Source organism: Leptidea sinapis, chromosome 32, assembly GCF_905404315.1.
Source record: "Leptidea sinapis chromosome 32, ilLepSina1.1, whole genome shotgun sequence".
Lineage (NCBI taxonomy): Eukaryota > Metazoa > Arthropoda > Insecta > Lepidoptera > Pieridae > Leptidea > Leptidea sinapis.
The window spans coordinates 7,462,627-7,486,514 of NC_066296.1; the positions used below are offsets into that span (position 1 = coordinate 7,462,627).

Sequence of the window (23,888 nt, forward strand, 5' to 3'; positions counted from 1 at the left end):
CATGAAGCAGTTATGTGTAAACATTAATGTGCTTCGGTCTGAAGGGCGCCGTGGCTAGTGAAATTACTGGGCAAATGAGACTAAACATCTTATGTCTCAAGGTGACGAGTGAAATTGTAATGCCGCTCAGAATTTGGGGTTTTTCAATAATCCTGAGCGGCATTGCATTGTAATGGGCAGGGCGTATCAATTACCATCAGCTGAACGTCCTGCTTGTCTCGTTCCTTATTTTCATATAGAAGAAAACAACAAGAACCGCGTTATAGCGAGCATTTCCTCTATTCGCTTAACTTTTCTATCTTGCTGTATCTCCGTAAGAGAAGTTTATCTATCTCGTATCCTTTGTTTGTCTATTCGCTAGTATATTGTATTTCTATTGCCGTAACCAAAACAAAAATGGAGGAGGCCTTAACCCAAAGAGGGGCCCATACTACTAATTAAACATTTATTATTAAGATATAGAAAAAAAAATACTAACATATAACTATTCTCTCTTTAAGTTCTTATAATATTAGCCTTAAGTTAGTAAACTTAACTTAACAATAATTATAAGTTTGTTTTAATTTTTAAATTAACCTTAACTTAATTATGTAGTTTAGTATGGGAATAAAAGGCTTTTTTATTTTATATTGCCGTAACCGAAACGGAATCTTCGTTCGTTCACCAAGCTATTATCAAACTCTACTGTCTATGACTTCTAGTAGTGTATATTAAATGGCGCACCCTATCGCTATCTCCTCGCATTCAAGTTATCAAGATCCATCCGGTCCGTCAACGATAAACTACACAAATAAGTACTTAGCAAAAGAAATACTATTGTCAAGACCGTACCTATGTGGAAACAACAATTATCTCACAAGATAATCATTGGAGTAATATTTAAGACACTGCACAGAAAATTAACTCGTGTATATCCAGACTTCCAAATATAATTCAAACCGAACTTTGGATGCAAATTGAAATTTAATAATTAAAAAAAAATATATAACACAAGAATTAAGGTATTGCTTTAACTTATACTAGTAGGCTTCATAAGATACATAACAGCTTTATGGGTAAATGTATACACTTTTATAATAAAGGCCCAGCCACTGTTCAGGCATTATGTATACATAAATTTAATTGTTTTATTAAAAAATGGCTCCGTCGTAAATCCTAGAACTCCACAGCTAAATATCTAAGTGATCTGACAGCCTCGCACTAGATTATGATTATTATTTAGTAATAAAAATGACATTACAGTATTGTATATTTTATTAAAAAGAGCGCAAAAAACAATGCTGGGAGAAATTCTTGCGCCGCTTCTTTACTCTCAGAGCGCCATTTGTTTCCGAAGCAATGGTTGTGCTAGAAATTACATCAAAAATAATTCTAAAGGAATCAATATTTGAGAAAATAAATGCCTTTTTATATATCAAAATTAAAACTATTTTATATTGCAGGTCACATTACACTTGTAATATGTCATTTTTATACTACAGCTCAATCGGAAGGCAGATTTTCCCAGAGAAGAACGGGCGAGAAACTCTAAGTTTACTCTTTTCAAATTCTTATTAATCTATATTTATATTTATCAATTCTCAGACAGACATGTTACAGTTCAGCATCTAATTTCAAAAATATTCTGCCTAACTTATTGTAAATCCTGTAAAAAAAATATGGCCTAAAATCTGTGGCTTTAAATATAACTAAACATCACAACATTTTATGAAACAAAGACCTCCACCGCGTAAGTATGTTCGCGGTAAACTACTGCACCGATTTTTATGCTGTTTTCACCAACGGATAGAGTGGTTCTCAAGGAAGGTTTTCGTATATAATTTATTATTTTTTTGTATATATATTTGTACACATTAACGATATTTGTTGGAGGTTTCGGAAAAAATAAGCCGTCTGGGTGCATACAACGAAAACGCAGTCTGAGCCCTTTGAGATATACTTAACAAAATAATGTATGGTGGACTTATGTATCTTATATAGATCTATAGAAATGTCCCCGATGGCATATAAGTATCTCTAAAGGATAACATACTATACCCATTTTAATTATTAATTTAAAGGCAGTCATATGTGAAATCTTTTTACACAAATACGATAATAATTCCTATCATTTTATTACCACATATTATAAAATCATTCAGAAATACTTTTTTGTTTGATTTTTATCTCATTAACTTTGATAACACATTTTCGAAGGCTTTAGACTACATTCTTCCCAAATACTTAGATCATTTTCTATTGACAGAACAGCGTCTTTCGGATCAGCTAGTTATAAATAAAATTGAAGTGTCTGTGTATTAGTGCCAGCTGATCTACGTAGCGGATGCCCATTAAAGGCACTAACACGAATAGATTACACATTAGCACACGAGTTACTTAACTGACAGCTTTTATTTTGGGAGATGAATTAGTGTCAAGCAATAATTTAACTCATAAACTGTCTCACCAGATTACCACGTCAAATTCTGCAGGATTGCTGCAAGTATTGAAGTACAAACTGAACTAGCCTAGCGAAACTCTCTAAGAGAAAAGCGATTCACTCGATTGTATGAAACGTGCAGTCATTGATAGATCGACAGATGACGGCTATAATCATGTAAAAAACGGAGATAGCCAAAATCCACTACGTTTTAAGCAACTCTTCGCTTTTTAGCCCAACAGGATTATACTTCGTCGCCAATCGCGATACAGTAGGTAATGACTACTATTTCAAACTTTTGTCAAATGACTGCACGTTTCATACTAAATTAAATTCCAATTTTTACTTAGGCCGTCCCCGTCTCTTATTACGTAGTATTTACATCCTCTTTGTGGAGCTACTTGTTTCAAAACAAATATTTTTACTAAGTGACTTATTAAACTGTGTAAAAATGGGTAAATTGCCTTACGGATCTCATTGTCAATTAGTTATATAAAATTTTCCCATATTATATAAAAATATTTGGTGTTTATTTTATGTGACTAAGGTAAATCATTCTATGGGGTTAATACCAAGAAATGTTGTAAGGTAAACCCCGGAGGGCAAATTAAATTTGGCCATAATAACGTGAAAGCTGATCATTAACTCATTAATTTCCACTAAAAGTTGATTTACCCATACATTTTTAACGGCATTTGCATTGGCATCGCAGTTTATAGCAATAATTGTTGGCGTAATGCCGTTTTAATGTTAATGGACCTTATTAGTTAAGCTTATTGTAAACCCAAAAGGAAGAGCGGCAACATCGCTTGCCGCTCGATCAATCCACACCGCTGTTCATTGTAGACGCCTATTTGTGTAAGCCGTATTTACTATCGAGTACAACTAGGAAAAATATAACACAACTAATAATTTGCGGACACGAGGCATGCGTCGACGACATTAATCTTAACATTTATGACGCAGAGAAATGTTCACCCGAAACGCTGACGTTGTGGTTGCCATTATATTTCACTCTGGTTGATAGTGAGTGAAAGAGAAAGAATACTCGCGCCGCGACAAGCATTCTACATTGCAGATATGAACAGCTATGAACGAAAGAACACATTATTGTTTAGTTATTACTTATTAGTGTGCGTACAGCAATAGTGCCGTAAAGACGTGTTTTGTGTGCTATAATTGTGGGTGGAATGTTGATTTAACTATTTATCTAAATATTATAACGTGTATTGCTGTAAATATTTCTTTGAGTAAAATAACTCTTAAAAGAGTGATATAATTCGTTATATAGAGGTGACTGCGTAAGTAACTTTATGTTTTGCATTCATCAAGCCATTATCTTTTCTGTAGCGTTATTACACAGATCGGTATGATATAACGTACGCCTCTAGGATACCCGTTAAATAATTACTGCTTTTGATATTCATTGCATATAAACATTTTTATTTATAGTTTAGTTATACATTACTAATTTAATTTAATTTACAGATAAAATCAACGTAAGCTGGTACATTCAGACAAAAATATCAAATGAGTGAAAAGAACACTTATTGATGTTTAAAACACATCACCCGACGATCGAAAACAAGAATTGAGACAGATTAATGAAGCAATCTAAGATAATTTATACGTCTAGATAGAGTTCTTGCTGTTAGACAACCGAAAAAAAGGCCAGGAATATTAGTTTTTCTCCTCTCAATAGCGAAACAATTCCTATAACGTGAACGCTGAAGTATAACCACATATGCTGTGTTTAACATCAATACTATTATAACCTTTTTTTTGGGTGATTACTACAATTTTTTTAAAGGGCTTAGTTACCACTAACGCAAATATTATGGCGAGTAAAAGAAAGAGTCTATGTGTTAACGACAAGGTGTGCCTTATTCGGGCGATACAAAAAGGTGAAAGGATAAGTGAAGTTGGGAAACGTTTTGGCTTCAGTCCCTCTACTGTAGCTACTGTATGGAAGAATAAAGAGAAATTTCTAAAGGCAGGGATGGAAGGGAAAACTTTAAAAAAGTTAAAGCGGCCGAAATATCAGGATCTAGATCAGGCTATGTTTTCATGGGTTTGTGAACGCCGTCAGAATAATTTGCCGATGTCAGGACCAATTTTAAAAGCTCAAGCAGAGAAGTGTGCCAAAGAACTTAGATTAACTAATTTCAAAGCATCAGGAGGATGGCTCGAGAAATTCAAACAGCGCCACCATGTCAACTATGGTAAAGCACGAGATGTCAGTACGGTTGTTACTCATGACAATAGTAAAGAAGTGAGTAAAAAATTTCAAAGAACTATCAATTGCTTAGTTAATTTATACAAGTATAATAATTAAAAAAATACTCAAATTAAAGAAGAACCTGTAGATGAAGCTGAGAGTTAAACAAGACATTCAAGGTTTATCAACGATAAGTCACTCTAACCGGTGGCTCAGTTGGGAAGAGCGCTCGCACGGGAAGCGAGTGGTCGCTGGTTTCGAATCCCGCATCGTTCATAAAATTTTGTTTTCAGTTTTATTTGTGTAATTAATCCCAGGAGTGAGATCACTAAATTACCCTCACTTCATAAAAACATGACAAATTGTTAAAAAAAAATTAAACAAAAAAACAATCGACTAAAACAAACTATTCCAAAACTTAATATGTACTAAAAAGTAAAATAAATATTGCATATTCTTCTACTTAATAATCAACTTAGTTTTAGAGATTTCCTAAGTAAAATGAAGTAAAAAATAAAACACTAAGTACATAAAAGTAAATCAAATTATTACGGCAATATAAGGTAGTCACAATTATTGTTATATTTGTAGTCGGCACCAGCTTTCAAATAAAAAAAAAACTCATAAAAATCGGTTAACCCAGTAGAAGGCGGTTAAAAAAATGGTTATTTTTAAAATCACGCCACTAGTTTTTAACCGACTTCTAAAAGGACGAGGTTCTCAATTCTATTGGTATTTTTTTATTGATTTATGATCCGATTTTCGTGATTCTTCTTTAGTTTGATACGAAATATTTGCCATTTGGTCTCATAAAAATATAGTTTGGCCCAGTAGTTTTCATTTCATGAACATTTTTTATGAAAATTTTTGTTTACGTGGATGATGTTATTATAGTTTGTCTACTGCTTTTTAGAAGTTTTCATTTAGATTGATTATATATTATTATTATTATTAACCCGATTCCCGATAAGTGGGTCTTAGTCTGCCTGTCATTCAAAGCTAACAAACGTTCTTCACGATATTTCAGTGTCTCACAAGAACGTGAAATAGGGGATCTAAATTGTTTAAGGCACGCGGATACTTTCGTAGGCCTACCCATAAAAAGTAACGAAATCTTATAGTTTACCTGGTTAGTGAAACTAAAAAGTAAAAATAAAAAAACCGACTTCAAAAACAGAAGAGTATAAAATAACTTAAAACACCTCTTATTCAAATCTTATACCTTTAACTAGCTGACCCGGCAAACGTTGTTTTGCCATATAAAGTATAATTCACGCGTAATAAAATATTGCCTATATTATAGCCTGCACATCATTTTGTTCTATTGTCAATAGTTTTTGCAGCGCACGCAGAAATAGGTTTTCGATTTTACACCTTGTGTTACAAAATAGCAATTTTGAAAAAAAAAAAAAACATAGCCTATATAGCCTTCCTCGATAAATGGACTACCCAAACCTCGATAAATGGACTAACAAAAACTGCAGCTTTATATATTAGTATAGATATTAATAAAATACTATTATTTGCATGTGCTACCTATTTATACGTTTTATGTCGGTGGCAAGCCAAATGTAATAGCAGGTACCTACACTCGCCACGCGTGACTTTGAGCGGGATAGCTTGATTGACGAAGCGATGATTGTGAGCATAAAGACATAATAGACATTTATTTTCTTAAATTTGATTCCTTTAAAATTCTTTTTGATGTCTCTTGTAACACTTTTACCGCTTCGGAAACAAATGGCGCTCTGAGAGAGAAAAAGCGGCGCAAGAAACTCTTCAGAGAAGAAGATATCAAAAACTGTTTATGAGACACAATAAAACTAGCGTCACTTATTAGATGCAATTTTAATGCGAAGTAATTCAAATACAATTTTGTAAAAAGACTTAATAATTCATTTTTTTTGACACAGATCTCGGATTCTATTGCCGATGCTCAGCCGAGTACTTCAACAACTACAACTGGAGATGAGAAGAATAATGATGATAAAATTATAATCTCATCTAGCGATCTGATGACTTATGACACTTGGGATGATCCTACTATCAAATTAGAATTCGAAACTGAGGTATGATAAAAACTCATTTAATCCACAATCATACATAAAAAATCGTTAATGTTTTGCAGTATTTATTTCTTATGTCTTAGTACTCACTAGCGATAGTTAAAGAACCTTTGTGCAATCATTTCGAGTTTGTACACCAGCGGTTTATGATCTTTGTTGACGATTAAGTCAACTAGGGTAAATTGTGTTCTATATTTCAACTGAAATTATGAATACCCTTTAGAATACCCTTTTAAACTGTACAAATAAGGATAAGGGCTATATTTTACCACCAATGATTTACAGGATGAAGCAGAATCCCATGATGATGAAGATTCAAAGGAAGCTGCAGAGCAGTCAAGATTGTCTGTGAGACAAGCGGTAGATCCTCTGGAAAACAGATTTGAGAGAAGAAGAGTGAACGAGAAACATGCTGATACATATGAATCATTCGGAAGACTGGTTTCCGCTGAACTACGAAAGTATGACCCGCAAACGTTGGCTCATGTGAAGAAAGCTATCATGGATATCATTTTCCAAGCAGATATAGGAAAATTTCCATAACAGAATCTCGAAAAATACATTTTATTACATAAAAATTACGTTTTTTTGTAACTCCTGCAATCCATCTCCTAAACCTCCTTTTTTATTATTGACTTTTATATTTAATATACACTCGAGCAGTAGCATTTTCTCCTAAATAGTATATTATAATGGTGCTTCATACTATTGTATAAATCACTGATGGTAATTGATACGCCCTGCCCATTACAATGCAGTGTTGCTCAGAATTATTGAAAACCCAAAAAATTCCTTAGCACAGGATGCCGGCTAGATAATGGGTACCACAACGGCGCCTATTTCTACCGTGAAGCAGTAATGTGCAAGCATTACTGTTTCGGGCTGGAGGGCGCCGTAGCTAGTGTATGTCTCAAGGTCACGAGCGCAGTTGGGGGTCCCGCTCAGAATTTTTGAGTTTTTCAATAATTCTGAGCGGCACTGCATTGTAATGGGCAGGGCGTATCAATTACCATCAGTGATTTATACAATAGAATGAAGCACCATATATATTATTTAGTAGAAAATGCTACTAGTCGACTACATTACGTTATACGTTAGGAATCGAGTTAGTCCAGCAACAAAATATTATAACTACTTGGTTTGTTCATCATATAAACATTTCGATAGATAAGTGGTAGTATTTCGGTGACAAAAAATAGATGTTTCAGTGGAACTGGGTTTTTTAACTTGAAATTTAAGTTTAGAGGATAAGTCGAACCATTTGACTGCTTGCAACGCAGAGGAGCTCGAATTGTCGGAGACCCAGTCTTCTGTGTACGGCTGGATCACTTTGCGTTGCGTAGATACGTCGCTTCATTGTGTGTCTTCTACCCCATTTATCACGGGGAGTGTTCCGAAGAGCTGTTTTACCTGATTCCTACCGCCGAATTCCACCTTCGCACGAAACGTCATCAAATAGGATATCATCCCCACCATCTGGATGTGTGGCGGTTCGCCACAGGTACAAAGCTGTGGAATGAGCTTCCTTGTAAGGTGTTTCATTGCGGGACGATACTACATGGGTACCTTCAAAAAAAGCACGTACAGCTTCCTTTAAGGCCGGCAACACTCCTGCAATTTCTCTAGTGTTGCTCAGGTGACCCGTACGCTCGTTTGTCCTGCTTTTCCATAAAAAAAGTACATTTTTGTACGAAATAAGTAGATGTTTCGTAATTGAAAACAGCGTCACAATCGAAACAAAGAACTATCCAACAATCCGTCACGTTGACAAGACACAGCGTTCGGTTTTGCATGAATTTTAATGCGTTGACAAGATAAAGGTAACATAAAGAAGTCTAAATTACGAGCCCATAGTATATACACTGATTTAAAAAATGGTGGCAATTTATGAGACGCTCGCTGGCGCAGTAAAAAGCTCACGGCTTTTTCTACGGTCCTTGAGTTATGGCACTTACACGGAGCCTTTGGAGATCCATGTTAATGGGGAAATAACCCTGGCACCTTGCAATGTGTTGAAATCAACTTATTAACGAACAGACTTCGATTTGCCAAAAGTCGATATTAAAAATTAAATAAATATAATGTTATTTTCAAGTAATCCATTGCATAGATTGATGTGCAGTCATTGATAGATCGACAGATGACGGCTACAATCATTTAAAAAAACGAAGATAGCCGAAATCCAGTACGTTTTAAGCAATTCTTCGCTTTCAAACTTAGCCGGATTATACTTCGTCGCCAATCGCAATACTGTAATTACTACTATTTCAAACTTATGTTAAATGACTGCACGTTTCATATTTAATTAAATTTAAATTTTTACTTAGGAAGTCCCTTCTTATTACGTAGTATTTACACCCTCTTTGATTTATATCTCAACAATAAACGACGATAATATACAAAAATAACTTTCGTATACTGCAATATTTTATAAACTTGATGATACTTATTCTAATGCTTTTCCGGCCGGTACCGCCGCAACCGCTATTTTCATGCATTTTAAAGTTGTAATATCTTAGAAAGTATTCATTTAAATTACATGCTGTAAACCGCCATAATGATCTATATTAAATGAACAATATATTTTTTTTTTTTTTTTTTTTTTAATTTTATGGAATAGGAGGACAAACGAGCGTACGGGTCACCTGGTGTTAAGTGATCACCGCCGCCCACACTCTCCTGCAACACCAGAGGAATCACAAGAGCGTTGCCGGCCTTTAAGGAAGGTGTACGCGCTTTTCTTGAAGGTACCCATGTCGTATCGTCCCGGAAACACCGCACACGGAAGCTCATTCCACAGCTTCGTGGTACGAGGAAGAAAGCTCCTTGAAAACCGCACTGTGGAGGACCGCCACACATCCAGATGGTGGGGATGAAATCCTAACTTGTGGCGTGTCGTGCGAAGGTGGAATTCGGCGGCAGGAATCAGGTTGAACAGCTCTTCGGAACACTCCCCGTGATAGATGCGGTAGAAAACACACAATGAAGCGACGTCTCTACGCAACGCCAAATGATCCAGCCGTTCACAGAGTACTGGGTTCCCGACAATTCGAGCTGCTCTGCGTTGCACGCGGTCAAATGGATCGAGCTGATACTGGGGTGCGCCAGACCAGAGATGACAGCAATACTCCATGTGAGGCCGGACCTGCGCTTTGTAGAGCGCTAGAATGTGGGCCGGCTTGAAGTATTGCCGTGCTCTATTTATGACGCCAAGTTTCTTTGAAGCCAGTTTGGCTTTGCCCTCCAGATGGCCACGGAATTGGCAATTGCTCGAGATTTCGAGACCCAGTATTCCGATACAAGGCGAGGCTTTAAGGGAAGTGTTCTCGAAGAGCGGTGATACGGCAAATGGGGTTTTTTTAGTGGTAAACGCGCAAACTTGAGTCTTCTGGGGGTTAAATTGGACAAGGTTCAACTTACCCCATTCCGCGACCTTCTCGAGAGAGGACTCGATAGAAGACACAAGTTTCTCCCGGCACTGGTCGACGTTTTCCCGAGAGAGACCTGCATGGCCCGTGTATACGGCATCACCAGTGCTGTCGTCTGCATAGCAATGCATGTTGGCGGTGTCCACCATATCATTGATATGCAGAAGAAACAGCGTGGGAGATAGCACACAGCCTTGGGGAACTCCAGCGTTCACGGGCTTGGGATTCGAGCAATAACCGTCGATAACGACCTGTATGCTGCGCCCAGTGAGGAAGCTGGAGGTCCACTTGCATAAGCTCTCGGGAAGCCCAAATGATGGAAGTTTTGCGAGGAGCGCCTTGTGCCATACACGATCAAAGGCCTTCGCTATATCCAGACGAACTGCCAGGCCTTCCCCCTTGCTTTCAATTAATTAATTGGATAAGAGTTAATGCCCTATTGCTTAAAATCTCTATTCTCTAATATATTATGCATGTATTATACATATAAACCTTCCTTTTAAAATCACTCTATCTATTAAAAAATCCGCATCAAAATCCATTGCTTATTTAAAAGACCTAACCGTAGATAATTTATACGTCTAGATAGTCTCTTGCTGTTAGACCACCGATAAAAAACAGGCCAAAAATATTAGTTCAGTGTGCGTGACAAGCTACGTCTTACACTCGCGATTTGTATAACACTTTGTGTAAGTGTACGTGAATTGCTCTAAATAGAGGTTAGTTCTAAACATATTTTTTTCAACGTTTTCACAGCTGTCATAGTCCATCTAGATGTATACATAATTTAAGGATCTAAGCATACATAGGGACAGACAGCGGAAACGACTTTGTTTTACAGTATGTAGTGATAATATGTTCGTCTACAGCCACCATAAGCTAAGCTTATTTTCAAATAAAATTTGAAAAACAAAATTTTATGAACGATGCGGGATTCGAACCCACGATCTCCGGCGTTCAGTGCCGGTGCTCTAACCAACTGAGCTAACCGTTCGAGTACCTACCGCCTCGTTATAAAATTTTGTTTGTCAAATTTTATTTGTGTATTAATCCTAGAAGTGAGGTTTATCACTTTAAAAACATAACATATTGTTTAAGTTTATTTTGTTAACAATGAACAATGCAACTCCGACATCAAGCCTATGATTAGATATTGGTTTTACATCAGATATTTCGGAAGTCTAACTAAAATCTAAACAGAATTCGCACTACATATTATCACGGTTCAATCCACACTCTAAGGAGTAGAAAAAATAATGTTATCAACCATTCTGTTTTGCAGAAAACTGAATTAATTATTTAATTGAATTAATGAAATAAAGTAAACATTTCTTAACTAACCTTCAATGGATAAAAATATATGTCAAGCTGAATGGCTTTCATTCTTTGATAGCCACTGTTTAGGGGGTCTTGAAACCTTTTCTCCAACTCGTAACTATTTACCCCCTTATGCATAATGGTCCGCTAACTTAAAACAGCCGCTAAGGAGTGTTTTTTCTCATTCTGACTTAGGTCAATAGAAGAAGACAGAACGAGAATTAGCAATATGCTTTAAGTTAGCAGACTATTATGAATAAGGGGGTAAATGTTTGCAACCTCACGAGTATTATTAATAATTGTTATATTCTTTAGCGAAGAAACAATGTAGAGTTGCCCAATTATAAATAAGTTGCGTAGGTAATTATTTAATGAATTGTAATTACTAATTGATACGCCTTGCCCATTACAATGCAGTGCCGCTCAGGATTCTTGAAAAACCCATTAAATTCTGAGCGGCACTAGAACTGCGCTCGTAACCTTGAGACATAAGATGTTAAGTCTCATTTGCCCAGTAATTTCACTACCTCTTCAGACCGAAACACAGTAATGCTTACACAATACTGCTTCACGGCAGAAATAGGCAACCGTTGTGGAACCCATAATTTAGCCGGCATCCTGTGCAAAGGAGCCTTCCACTGGTAAAAGCTAACACGAAGTAAACATTAATCCTTAACTGTATAGAATTAAACCAATTAATTCACATTTTAACAGCTACACAGACATAAATAGCATCAATGTATAATTACTCCATTAAGATGTAACAATACTCAGATAACTTAATATATTTTCATCACCTCACACAGATCATAGATAAACACGCGCGAAAGAGATGCGCTATACTGATAATGTATATTGAAAAGAGATAAACTCATTTTCCGGTTATCTATTTGAATCTACACAACATTTTCCAATTGAAACAACTTAAGTGGCGGCTTCATCGAACGATTTTGAAACTTACTGCAGAGAACTTAGATATTATATTAACTTAAATGTGAAGGTGTTAAGAGAAATCTAAGTGCCGATTGAAAGGCTGAGCAATAAACGCATTTGCGCATGCGCATAGATTATATTATAAAGATAACAATCGTATATCACTTTGCAACTGAATTTTACTACAAAGTGAAATATTTGAAAGTTTTTTGAAGTAAAACCTTCTTTAGCATCGTTGTGATTTGAAAGTTGATGAAACGAAAAAGCGAGACAGTAAAAAGAGACATACACATACATTCATAAGATTTAACGTGGTCTCCCACGTGATAAATGATATATGTAGCATTATATAGTGTTTTGGTACCAGGCGATCATAATTGAAGAAGAGATTTTCTTGTGTATGATGCGAATATATCTTAATATATTCTGATGTCATGCGCACGACGTATTACGTCGTCCGAAGCGGTAGTAGTATCTAGTAGTTATTAGAAATGACATCAAAAAGAATTCTAAAGGAATCAATTTTGAGAAAATAAATGCCTTTTATTGGTGTAATTGTAGTTTGTGTACGGTTTTTTTTAGGATTTCTCATTCAGGTTGATAATATATTATTATTATTTTTAACTGACAACAAAAAGTATAAAAGAACCTTAAAGGTTTGCATAAGATGTGTATTAAATTAAATTTTTATTAAGTTATTTTATACATTTTTAGTTTTTGAAGTCGGTTTTTTTAAAAGTAGTTATAAGAATAGGTTAATTTTAAATTTCAATTAATAACCGAAGGTCTTAAGGCAGGATGGATCAAAGTATATTAAAAGCAATATTTTGGTATAAATTTATATATTATGTGGAAGGTCTATGCGTACATTCCACGATCATCAGACGAGGATACACTGAAAAGAGAATTATGACCTAGCCACAGCACACTTCGCGGTTTTACTTGCGTATAATTTGTAAAAGTCTATCAGGTAAGTAAAAATTATTTTGACAGATCGCGTATTATTTACTGCTATTACCATAAAAATGATGAGTGCTCCATTTAACAACATGATCCCAGAAAATGTTCAAAACAAATGTGTTACGAAATTTAAAAGAATCGTTAAAAAACGTTTGTGTGGTAAAGATTACTATAACATTAACGATATTCTTAATGATACCATAGGCTGGGAATGAAGCGGACACCCTCAGGCTATTTAATTAAAAATATACGATACATATTACATAGTAATCCATACTTTTATAGAAAAAAAAAGCCCGCGACGTTTCTTGAGCGCGATCTTTTTTTTAAACGGACGAGACGAGCAGGACGTTCCAGCTGATGGTAATTGATACGCCCTAGCCATTACAATGCAGTGCCGCTCAGGATTCTTGAAAAAACCCAAAAATTAACACAGTAATATTTACCCGTTATTGTTTCACGGCAGAAATAGGCGCCGTCGTGGTACACATAATCTAGCCGGCTTCCTGTGCAAAGGAGCCTCCAACTGGTATAATCCTTTAAAGGTATATTGTTCTTCTCAATAGGCACACCATTTCGAATGGGTACTTTTTGACGTTCAATAAGTGAATATCAAATTCTATTTTAAATGGAAATATTTGAATTTGTATTTAATATGGTCGCCAATGAAATGTCCATTTTATAAAAGTAATAGTACATAGTATGGTTATTATGCACCTACATTACCGAATCGGTCGTGAAGCAAAAACGAGACACATTTTAACACAAATTCTAGCACGTTCTTTGGAAAAAGTGTAACTTCGGTTGGTTTACTTTAATTATCCATACAATGGTTCATTCTGTAAAGCGTCGCATGCACTCTAAATAATGAAAATACGTCGGAAGCAAATTAACAATACTTTAATTCGAATGTTATGTACTGTAGAGATCTGATCACCGCCGCCCACAATCTCTTGCAACACCAGAGGAATCACAGGAGTGTTGCCGGCCTATAAGGAAGGTGTACGCGCTTTTTTTTAAAGAACCCATGTCGTATCGTCCCGGAAACACCGCACAAGGAAGCTCATACCACAGCTTTGTAGTACGCGGAAGAAAGCTCCTTGATAACCGCCCTGTGGAGGACCGCCACATATCCAGATGGTGGGGATGATTTCCTAACTCGTGGCGTGTCACGACACCAAATTCGCAATTCTGTAAGTTTCTATATAAAGAGTTATTAATATTCATTATGCAAACATTTAGAAGCATATAGAAGCTTTAAAAATGTGGGCATATAGTCGTATGTTGGTCATAAGTTGGACCCACAAGGTCACAAATGTGGAAATTCTGCGCCGCGTCAACCTTCACTACAACCTTCGCTAGTCGGAGAGGCAAGCGAAGAAGAAGAATGCAAACATTTGCTGCACGTAGGTACCGGGATTTGAGACCGAGACCCCATATTTTGTCAGTCACTAACGATTGTACCCACACAAATACAAATTTGCTCTAATTTGTGCAATCAATCAAGAAACACGATAAGACATTATCAAGCCAAGAAATAATTTATTTATTAGACATCGGTGTTAAAACAAAACAATTATTTATGTATATTTTGATTAAATTTTAACATTATTGGATATTTAAGCCCAATTAACATGAAGGGTAACCAGATATCATATCAATGTTAAATACTTTTAGCAACAAGTGTTGAGCCAATTAATTACAATTTATGTAATGTTCGATTATGTAAACAAGCTTTAATTGCAACTCTAAGGTTACCTATACATACTTATTGAAAATTGTTTAGTATTATTGATTACCAAGCGGGCGCCATCGACTTCTCTCGGAGTTTTTTACTAAAAGAGCATTTTTTTAAGGTTTGGTGCGACTGTAAGAGGCTAGGCAAGTGTATAAAAACAGTGGCTATTAGGCTAACCGTATAGTAAGTAATCTCTGACTTCCCGTTTGGGAGACTCGTAATGCTATATATGTATGTGTATTCCTTCAAATACACGACTAATTAAATCGAATATGAAATGTTCCATACGCTTGGTGAAATACCACTATTTTACACTGCATGCCGGCTAGATTATGATATTGTGATTCGGTGTAATGGGCGCCGTAGCTATTGAAATTACTGGGCAAATTAGACTTAACATCTTATGTCTCAAAGTGAAGACCCCAATTGTAGTGGCGCTCAAAATTTTTCAAGAATCCTGAGCACTGCTTTGTAATGTGCAGGGTGTATCAATTACCATCAGCTGAACGTCCGGCTCGTCTTGTCCCTTATAGTCATTAAAAAAGCTGACTGTATTAGTGCCCCGCAAAACTCGAGAATTACCCAAAAATATAACATTAAAGTCGGCGAGCGACTTATTTTAAACATACATTTCATCCAAGTTGGTACATTGCCGAAATCATCGGGGGCATCATTCGAATATAAACCGTGAATATTTCACGTGGCAAGATAACACTGATTAATAAGTGAGATGGATCCCTGACAGACTGGCCGCTGCTCTATTCCCCTTAGTACCAGTGCGTTACCAATGTCTTTTTCTGTATATAAACCACGTTGAACGTTCCTTCATTATTTTTTTTTCCTTTTAAAATTCGCCCAGCGAAGCGGGCGGGAACGTCATGTCTATTTATAATTATTTCTCCCAGAAACAAACGGCTATACGAAACTTTTTGACAATTCATACTTAACATTACTTAAAAAATTATAGCTTCCTTAGTTAATTTATCCGTATAATTTTAGTATTTTCTTTTGAACTGTTATTAACGTGGAAACTTGTAATTGGCCTTCAAAATTTAGTGAAGAAATGAGTAATATTTGTAAGCTGTAAGTTTTCCTAAAATTGTAAAAATAAATAAATAAATAATTAGATAAAGAATTATACATAATTAAATATATAGAATGTCAACAAAAGTCAAAGTAGAAATCATTTTAAGTCCATACATTACAACAATTACCTACTTACTACACTAAATAATACTAATGACTTAACAATAATACAACTTTTTTGACTTATTTGCTAATCAAATCAAATCTAATTTATTCACATGATCCAAAACATCACTAGTATCAAATATATTATACGTTCTACCATTTACAACCACATAAGAAAGTTGAGCTTTAATGATGCGTCACTAAGGTATATTTTCACACTCACTTCTGGGATTAATTACACAAATAAATCTGAAAACAAAATTTTATGAACGATGCGGGACTCAAAACCGCGACCTCCGTTCCGTGCGACCGCTCTTTCTAACTGAGTCAACCGTTCGCGTGACGCATCGTTCGTAAAATCTTGTATTCTTTGTTCAACTCTCAGATTGTAGCTTCACCTGCAGGATCTACTTTATAGTTGGTAATCTACTCAACCCCAATATTTGCATATTAGGAAATTGACTTGATATGTCGCTCTTACAAATCTAAACAATATGTTATGTTTTTAAAGTGACAACACCCACACTTCTGGGAATAATTACACAAATAACGGTTGACTCATTTGTAATGAGCGCTCGCACGGAACGCGAGAGACCACGGGTTCGAGTCCCGCATCGTTCATAAATTTTGTTTTCAGTTTTGTTTGTGTAACTTTATATTTTAGCATTATGAGTTATAATAACAAGTACCTATGCAGTAGTGCAGTGGGGAACAAAGCTCGCCCGAACGGTACTTGATGCGGCGATTGTGGTGACTTACGAAATGACTCTTCGCGCTTATTTTATATAATTCACGTTTTAAGTCTCGTCCTGCAAGTTCCATGTAATGTTCACATTTTAAGCAATATAAAAATGACGGAAAAAAATGAAGGTTCAAATAAAGATTTTCTTGGTGTTTTTTCTTAAGCATGGTGAAAGCTACCACAAGGAAAACTCCGATATTCTATTAATTATTCATAAGTAAAAACGACTTTATTTTAAAATTTAGTTATATTTTAATTATAAGGACTTTAAATATAGTTTTATTTGTTTTTTGTTTCATATTACTACTATTGGAATAAGTAACTGTCAGTATCAATTGTAGTATTCATTATTTTATATTTCTTGTATGTTCTTCTCACAAGCTCTACTCTTTCCCAACATATATATATAGGTAGATTCAGTAATTTAAAAGATATATTTATAGTGAAGATTCAACTTAGTTTAAGCCTAAATTAATAAATATTATTTAACTTTGACTCATAACTTTAATTTGATTTGTTTTTGATTTGAAACTGGGAAAAAATAGTTAAGCGGGACATAATGTTAATGTTATATTACATATTTTAAATTTTAGTAAAATATTTAAAATAATATGACTTAATAACTAATAACGCTATTTATACAAAAAATAATAAAATAAAACTTAAATAATCTAATAAAATTATTAAATTACAAATAGAAAATATCATTAAGATCGCTATCGGCAGGTAAGGTGCCCATGAAGTTGGCAACGTTAAATATTTTTTTATGAGACTTGTCAAAGTCTACAGTTTCAAACATAATGTGATCTCACCAAATCAAGTTACGATTCACGATTCAAATCTTCGTATAAGAAATATAACTGTCAAGTTGGCAGAATAGTTTCCTGACTTGGCAAAACTTCCAGTATTTCACAAAAAGAAATACGATCCGTTACACGTAATGTTACATTAGATAAGTGAGAGTAACCGCGTAGTACGGCAGCCTGTCTAGGAATCTTAACGCTGTTTCATTTGGGGCCATCACACCAGCGATTAAATTAAGTTGTGGATTGACTTATATATTTATGTACATAAATTTTACACAAGTATCCTAGCAATGTTGATATGTAATATTGAATGACCACTGTCTATATCTAACTGAATGAGTTATATCTTGAAAGCTTTGAAATGATAAATTGAACTCATCGCTATTTAAAATTTTGTTTGACATTAATTAGTTTCTCTAGAGTATAATGTTCTTAAAATAGAAATTACATCAGATTGAATAATTAATTATTTAATGTTACTTATCATTCATATTATCAATATTATAAACAATTCAGAGATAATCTTCATCAAGAGTGGACTCTCCCGTTTCAGCGTTTTGCGAGTCAACAGCTCCTGAAGACGCAAACACGTGTCGAAGTAATTTTGTGAAACTTATGCGTAATTTAGACCAATAGTCATAATTTTTTTAAATATCAATGTAAACGAAAATTGCACCAGATTCTATTAAGTTGTTTACAGAGTTTTAAAGCTATGTTTATTTGTGAAGTTTACTATTCCGTATATAAGGTAGGTAAGTTTATTTAATAATGCTGTGATCTGCGATTTCCAACCCAAACTGCTGCTCAAAATGAAAATGATCAAATCTACAATGAACACTTTTTAACATTTTCGTGTATACAATTTATTAATAATTATGAATTTAGAAATCGCTGTTTTAGTAGCTCAACTGCTACGTTGTTACCGTGAAAGGGTAGCCCTGTCTAACATCATTTGTACAATTTACGACTATGTTTCTACTCTTTATGGCTTGCTCGTTCTGATCATTGTGAACTGATATTAGGAAGTGAACAAAGGGTTTTCAATTGATCTAATTATTATGTAGGGCTTTGATTTTACCGCTGATTTCTAAATCTACTTATTAGGGTTGAAAACTAATTTTTGTTCATTAGGCGACTCCATATGTTTTTTCCTCCCTTCTTATTTAACACCACATTTCTGTGATTTTATATTAACCTCGAAAAAAATATGTGAAATAGCGGGAAAAAAGGCATCAAAAGACATTTATTTTCTCAAAATTGTTTCCATTAGAATTCTTTTTGTTGTCATTTCTAATATACTAGATACTACTACCGCTTCGGAAACAAATGGCAAATGAGAGAGAAGAAGCGGCGCAAGAACCTCTCCCAGCATTTTTTGGCGCTCTTTTTAATGAAATATACAATATTGTACTGTCATTTGCTTTTGCTATAAATTAATCAAAATCCAGTCCCAGGCTGTCGGATCACTTAGATCAATATGAACGCGTTCCACAAATATATTCTAAACAAAAAATAATAATTTAAAATTTTAACAATATTTATGGATCTAGAAAAACATCTTTAAGTGAGATACAGCACGATATAAAAGGAAAGCGAATCTGTAATAACTGTACTTAACCGATTTCAGCAGTCAGCCACGCTCGGAATAAGTTCCTTAGTATTTTAAATATCAAACCACTAGCTAACGCACACATTTTCAAATCTAAATTGGTCACACTTTATCATCAGGCTGTCAGCTCTTCTATTCGCTAGTATATTATATGCAAATAACACTGACCTCTAGTATATACCACTGGGCTTTGGCTGTCAAAGTGCTTTTGTGCCTGTTTAATATTCGCCGTTTTGGCGCTGTTGGCCATGTAGCGAGAGTCTGCGATACTAAAACTAGTGATGACAACCTCAGCTAAGAAAACATAGCTAGAAAAACTATTTACAAAAAAAATTGAGAACTTTATTACGTTGATTCCAGAGGTATAAGTAACACGGAAAACTTCAGAGTTTGTACGTTTCTCTCGCCGCCATTTGCATTATACGTCAAAATTAGTTCTCTGGACGCTCGGGTGGCGCTTCAAATAGGCACAAAAAATTGCTGTCAAACGGAACAGCCTGTCCAATGGTATTTGTACAGTTCAGTAGCAAATAAGCACTACAACGTAATTTCTAGTTGAAAATGAGTGGGTTAACACTAATAATATACCTAACGACTAAATTGTGGACAAGTGGCGCTTCATAAATCATTGAGAGTCCTGAACCGGTTCAATTGAGTGAGATTAGCACGCTGTTTGAGTGCGTCGTGTTGCAAGATTGTAATATCTGTTTAAATAAAACACTTTTAAAGGATTAAAACTTGGGTAATTGTAACTTTGATTTTACATTATGATGATGACTGCAGATTTTCATCTGCAGTCTCCCTAAAAACGAGATCTGAAAACGTCGGGTTAACTAAAATAAAAATATAACTTTTACGCAAATATCTAATGTAAAAACAGTTACGATTACACGCATTTTAAAAGGCATAAAAGGCATTTATTTTTTCAAAATTGATTCCTTTAGAATTCTTTTTGATGTCATTTCTTATACTACTAGATACTACTACCGCTTCGGAAACAAATGGCGCTCTGAGAGAGAAGAAGCGGCGCAAGAAACTCTCCAGCATTCTTTTTTTTTGCGCTCTTTTCAATAAAAGTATACAATATTGTACAGTTGCTATAAAATAATCACAATCTAGTCCCAGGCTGTCCGATCATTTAGATATTCAGCAGTGGAGTAATAGGATTTACGACAGAGCCATTTTTTTATAAAACATTTAAATTTATTTATAGACAATGCCTGAACAGTGGCTGGGAGTTTATTGTAGAAGTGTATACATTTACCCTTAAAGCTATTATGTATCTTATGATTTTAATTCTTTAAAAGTGTTTAATTTAAATGTGTAACACTCGCGTTAAAAAAAGAAAATAATTTGTTATATCTGATTATAAGAATACTAGTATGTGACCCGGCAAACATTAATTTGCCCTTAGATCATTAACCGACTTCGAAAAAATTTAACAAAAAAACAACCGACTTCAAAAACACTATTCCAAAACAATAGATATAATATGAACTGAAAAGTATAAAATAATTGCGTATCTTTATACAATCTAATTAATTAATGTAATTCTAGTTACGATTATTGTAATTTTTTGAATAGGTGTCATCCAAGATAGGTTTGTAACTTAACATACATAGTTATAGGTGAGATGTGCTTGAGTCATGAGGAGCGGGTCGCGGCGGAAGACACCGATTCCAAAAATAACAATAATCGTAACTAGAATTAGATTGTATAAAAATACGCAATTATTTTTATACTTTTTACTGCATATTATATCTATTGTTTTGGAATCGTGTTTTTGAAGTCGGTTGTTTTTTTGTTAAAAATTTTTTTTTAGACTTTCAATAAGTGAAGTCACATTTTAGTTTGTATTTGTATTTGAATTTAAATTTCCGCGTGACAAGCTACGTCTTACACTCGCGATTTGTATGACACTTTGTCAAATAAATGTTAACTATCAACCTCAAAATTTTTCCGAACACCCTATTTGGCGGTACCCATGTCGCATCGACCTAGAATTACCGCGTAAGTTCGGTCATTCCACAGTTTGGCTGTACAGTGCACATATAAACAAAAGATCCTTGAGAACGCCACACATCCCAATGATGTGGATGACATTTCAGTTTGTGGCTTGTATCAGATCAAGCAATCTCATTACATCTCCGCATATTTAATGACACCGCTCAATTTCAATTGAAGATTCCTGTCGATACCAATATACATCACTACATAATATTATAAAATAAAACAAAGTCTTCCACCGCGTCTGTCTGTCTGTCTGTTCGCGATAAATTCAAAAACTACTGCACGTATTTTCATGCTGTTTTTACCAATGGATAGCGTAGTTCTCGGGGAACGTTTTGATATAACTTGTTAAGTTTTTTTCTAAATTTAAAGTATACAATTAACGATAATTATTGAAGGTGTCAGAAAAAAACAAGCCATCTGAGAGCATTCAAATAAAACGCTGTCTAAACCCTTTTAGATTAAAAAAAAATAATGTATGGTGTAATTGTGTATCTTAAAAAGGTCTACAAAAAGTCCGCGATGTCATATGTCTATCTCTTAAGGATAAAATACTATACCCATAACAATTTGTTATGTTTTAAAGTGATAACCCTCACTTCTGGGATTAATACACAAGTTATCAACTGTATAGTAGATCCTTTAGAGTGTAGATGAAGCCACAACCTGAGAGTTGAACAAAGCATACAAGATTCTATGTCGATACGTCACTCGAACGGTTAGCTCAGTTGGGAGAGCACTCGCACGTAACGCGAGAGGTCGTCGGTTCGAGTCCCGCATCGTTCATAAAAAAATTTTTTCAAATTTTATTTGTATACTCTACCCATGCAATATATTACAAAATTGCCAATTATAAAGCGGTAATGTAAAAGCTGTTTAAACAAATACGATATTAATCCTTATCATTTTATTATAGAATGATAAAATGATTCAGAAATACGATTTTGTTGCATTTTTAACCCATTAACTTTGATTGCATATTTCCGATGGTTTTAAGGAAAGAAAGAAAGAAAGAAAATGTTTATTGACGTCATTATACATTCTGATAATAGTTCTTAAAGTTATACTAATCTAATTATGATCTAATTACGTATATGAGCCCCCAACTCAGCATAGTTGTGGTTTCGATAGAATCCATAACGCTGGTCTTCCGTGGAAACCCAGAGAGCGTTACTAACGCACAGTCTTGTCACACGAAGGTGTACAAACTATTAATTCTCTATGAGCACAAAGCACAAAAAATAGTGAAACTCGGATCTAAAATTAAAACTAAAAACAAATAAAAACATCATTCCCAAATACGTAATTTTTTTTTCTATTGACAGTGTCTGTCGGGTCAGCATGTATTATTTTATCTTATATCTTTAAACGAGCAATTCTAGTATACATTTATATATAATCTGAATCTCGACAACGGCTCTAACGATTTTAATTAAATTTAGAATACAGGTAGTTTCGGGGGCGAGAAATCGATCTAGCTTTCAATTTTAAAATATGTAGTTTTATCCATGTTTTAATGAGAAACTGCTACAATAACATTAGAATACAAAGGTAAATTTAGCCACTATATACAAGAATATAATAGCTGAGATGGGATATTGGGTGATCCGGAAAGCAGAAGACCCCGGTTGGAATGTAGATGTCCTATTAGTTTTTTTTGTTCAAGTTTTGTACCTTCTTAATAAAATCCGAGCAAGGCTCGGTCGTCCAGGTACTATACAATGAAAAAGTATTTACTATATATATTTCAGAGAAACTTTAACCATAGTTAAAACCGATATACTTATTTCAAAATTAGTATACAAGATCACGCTTTAAAAAGTACTAACACTTATATTTCCCTTAGATAATTTAAACGTCTAGATAGAGTCAGAAAAAAGTCAAGAAAAACAGGCCAGGAATATTAGCTTAGTGTGCGTGACGTAGCTTACGTCTTACACTCACGATTTATATGACACTTTGTGTTAGTGTGCGTGAATTGCTCAAAATAGAGGTTACTTCTAAACTCAATTTATTTCGACGTTTTCACAGCTGGTATACGGCCGTTTAATGACAAGATGTTATCTATCCAAAGTTATGTCCAACATAGTTTGTTATTAGTTATAGTCCAATGCTATCTGTCGATAGGTTATTGAAATATAAGTAAGCGTAAAAGGATAGATTGATGTCTACCTTTAGTAAGTTAAACTAAGGATAGATAGGTTATTGAAAACGGCCGTAAGTCTATCTAGACGTATAAATAATCTTAGTCTTCAATTCATTCATAAGTAATTAATTCGTTTTGAATATTTTTCATTCATTAAAGATTTTCGCAACAGCATAAGTTTGTAGGTTCTTGTTAATAAAAACTTCAAAGCAACCAAAGGCGTCATGACATATTATTTTCACTTACAAAAGCCCAACGAATTAATTTTTATTGATCGTAAAGCGATCATTTCATATTAAATGCGC

The 23,888-nt window shown here is 34.6% G+C and overlaps 1 protein-coding gene, 1 long non-coding RNA gene and 1 other non-coding gene across 3 annotated transcripts in view; 1 reads left to right on the forward strand and 2 right to left on the reverse strand.

Annotated features, from left to right (window-relative positions):
• Positions 1-23,888, reverse strand: part of LOC126974462 (uncharacterized) — a 304,322-nt gene that overhangs the window by 174,982 nt on the left and 105,452 nt on the right. The gene's annotated exons all lie outside the window — the stretch shown is intronic.
• LOC126974512 (uncharacterized) lies at positions 3,566-6,701 on the forward strand. Its single transcript, XR_007731532.1, has 3 exons — positions 3,566-3,720; positions 3,908-4,691; positions 6,551-6,701. It is a non-coding gene; the product is annotated as an uncharacterized LOC126974512 (long non-coding RNA).
• Positions 11,052-11,125, reverse strand: Trnas-uga (transfer RNA serine (anticodon UGA)). Its single transcript has one exon. It is a non-coding gene; the product is annotated as a tRNA-Ser (tRNA).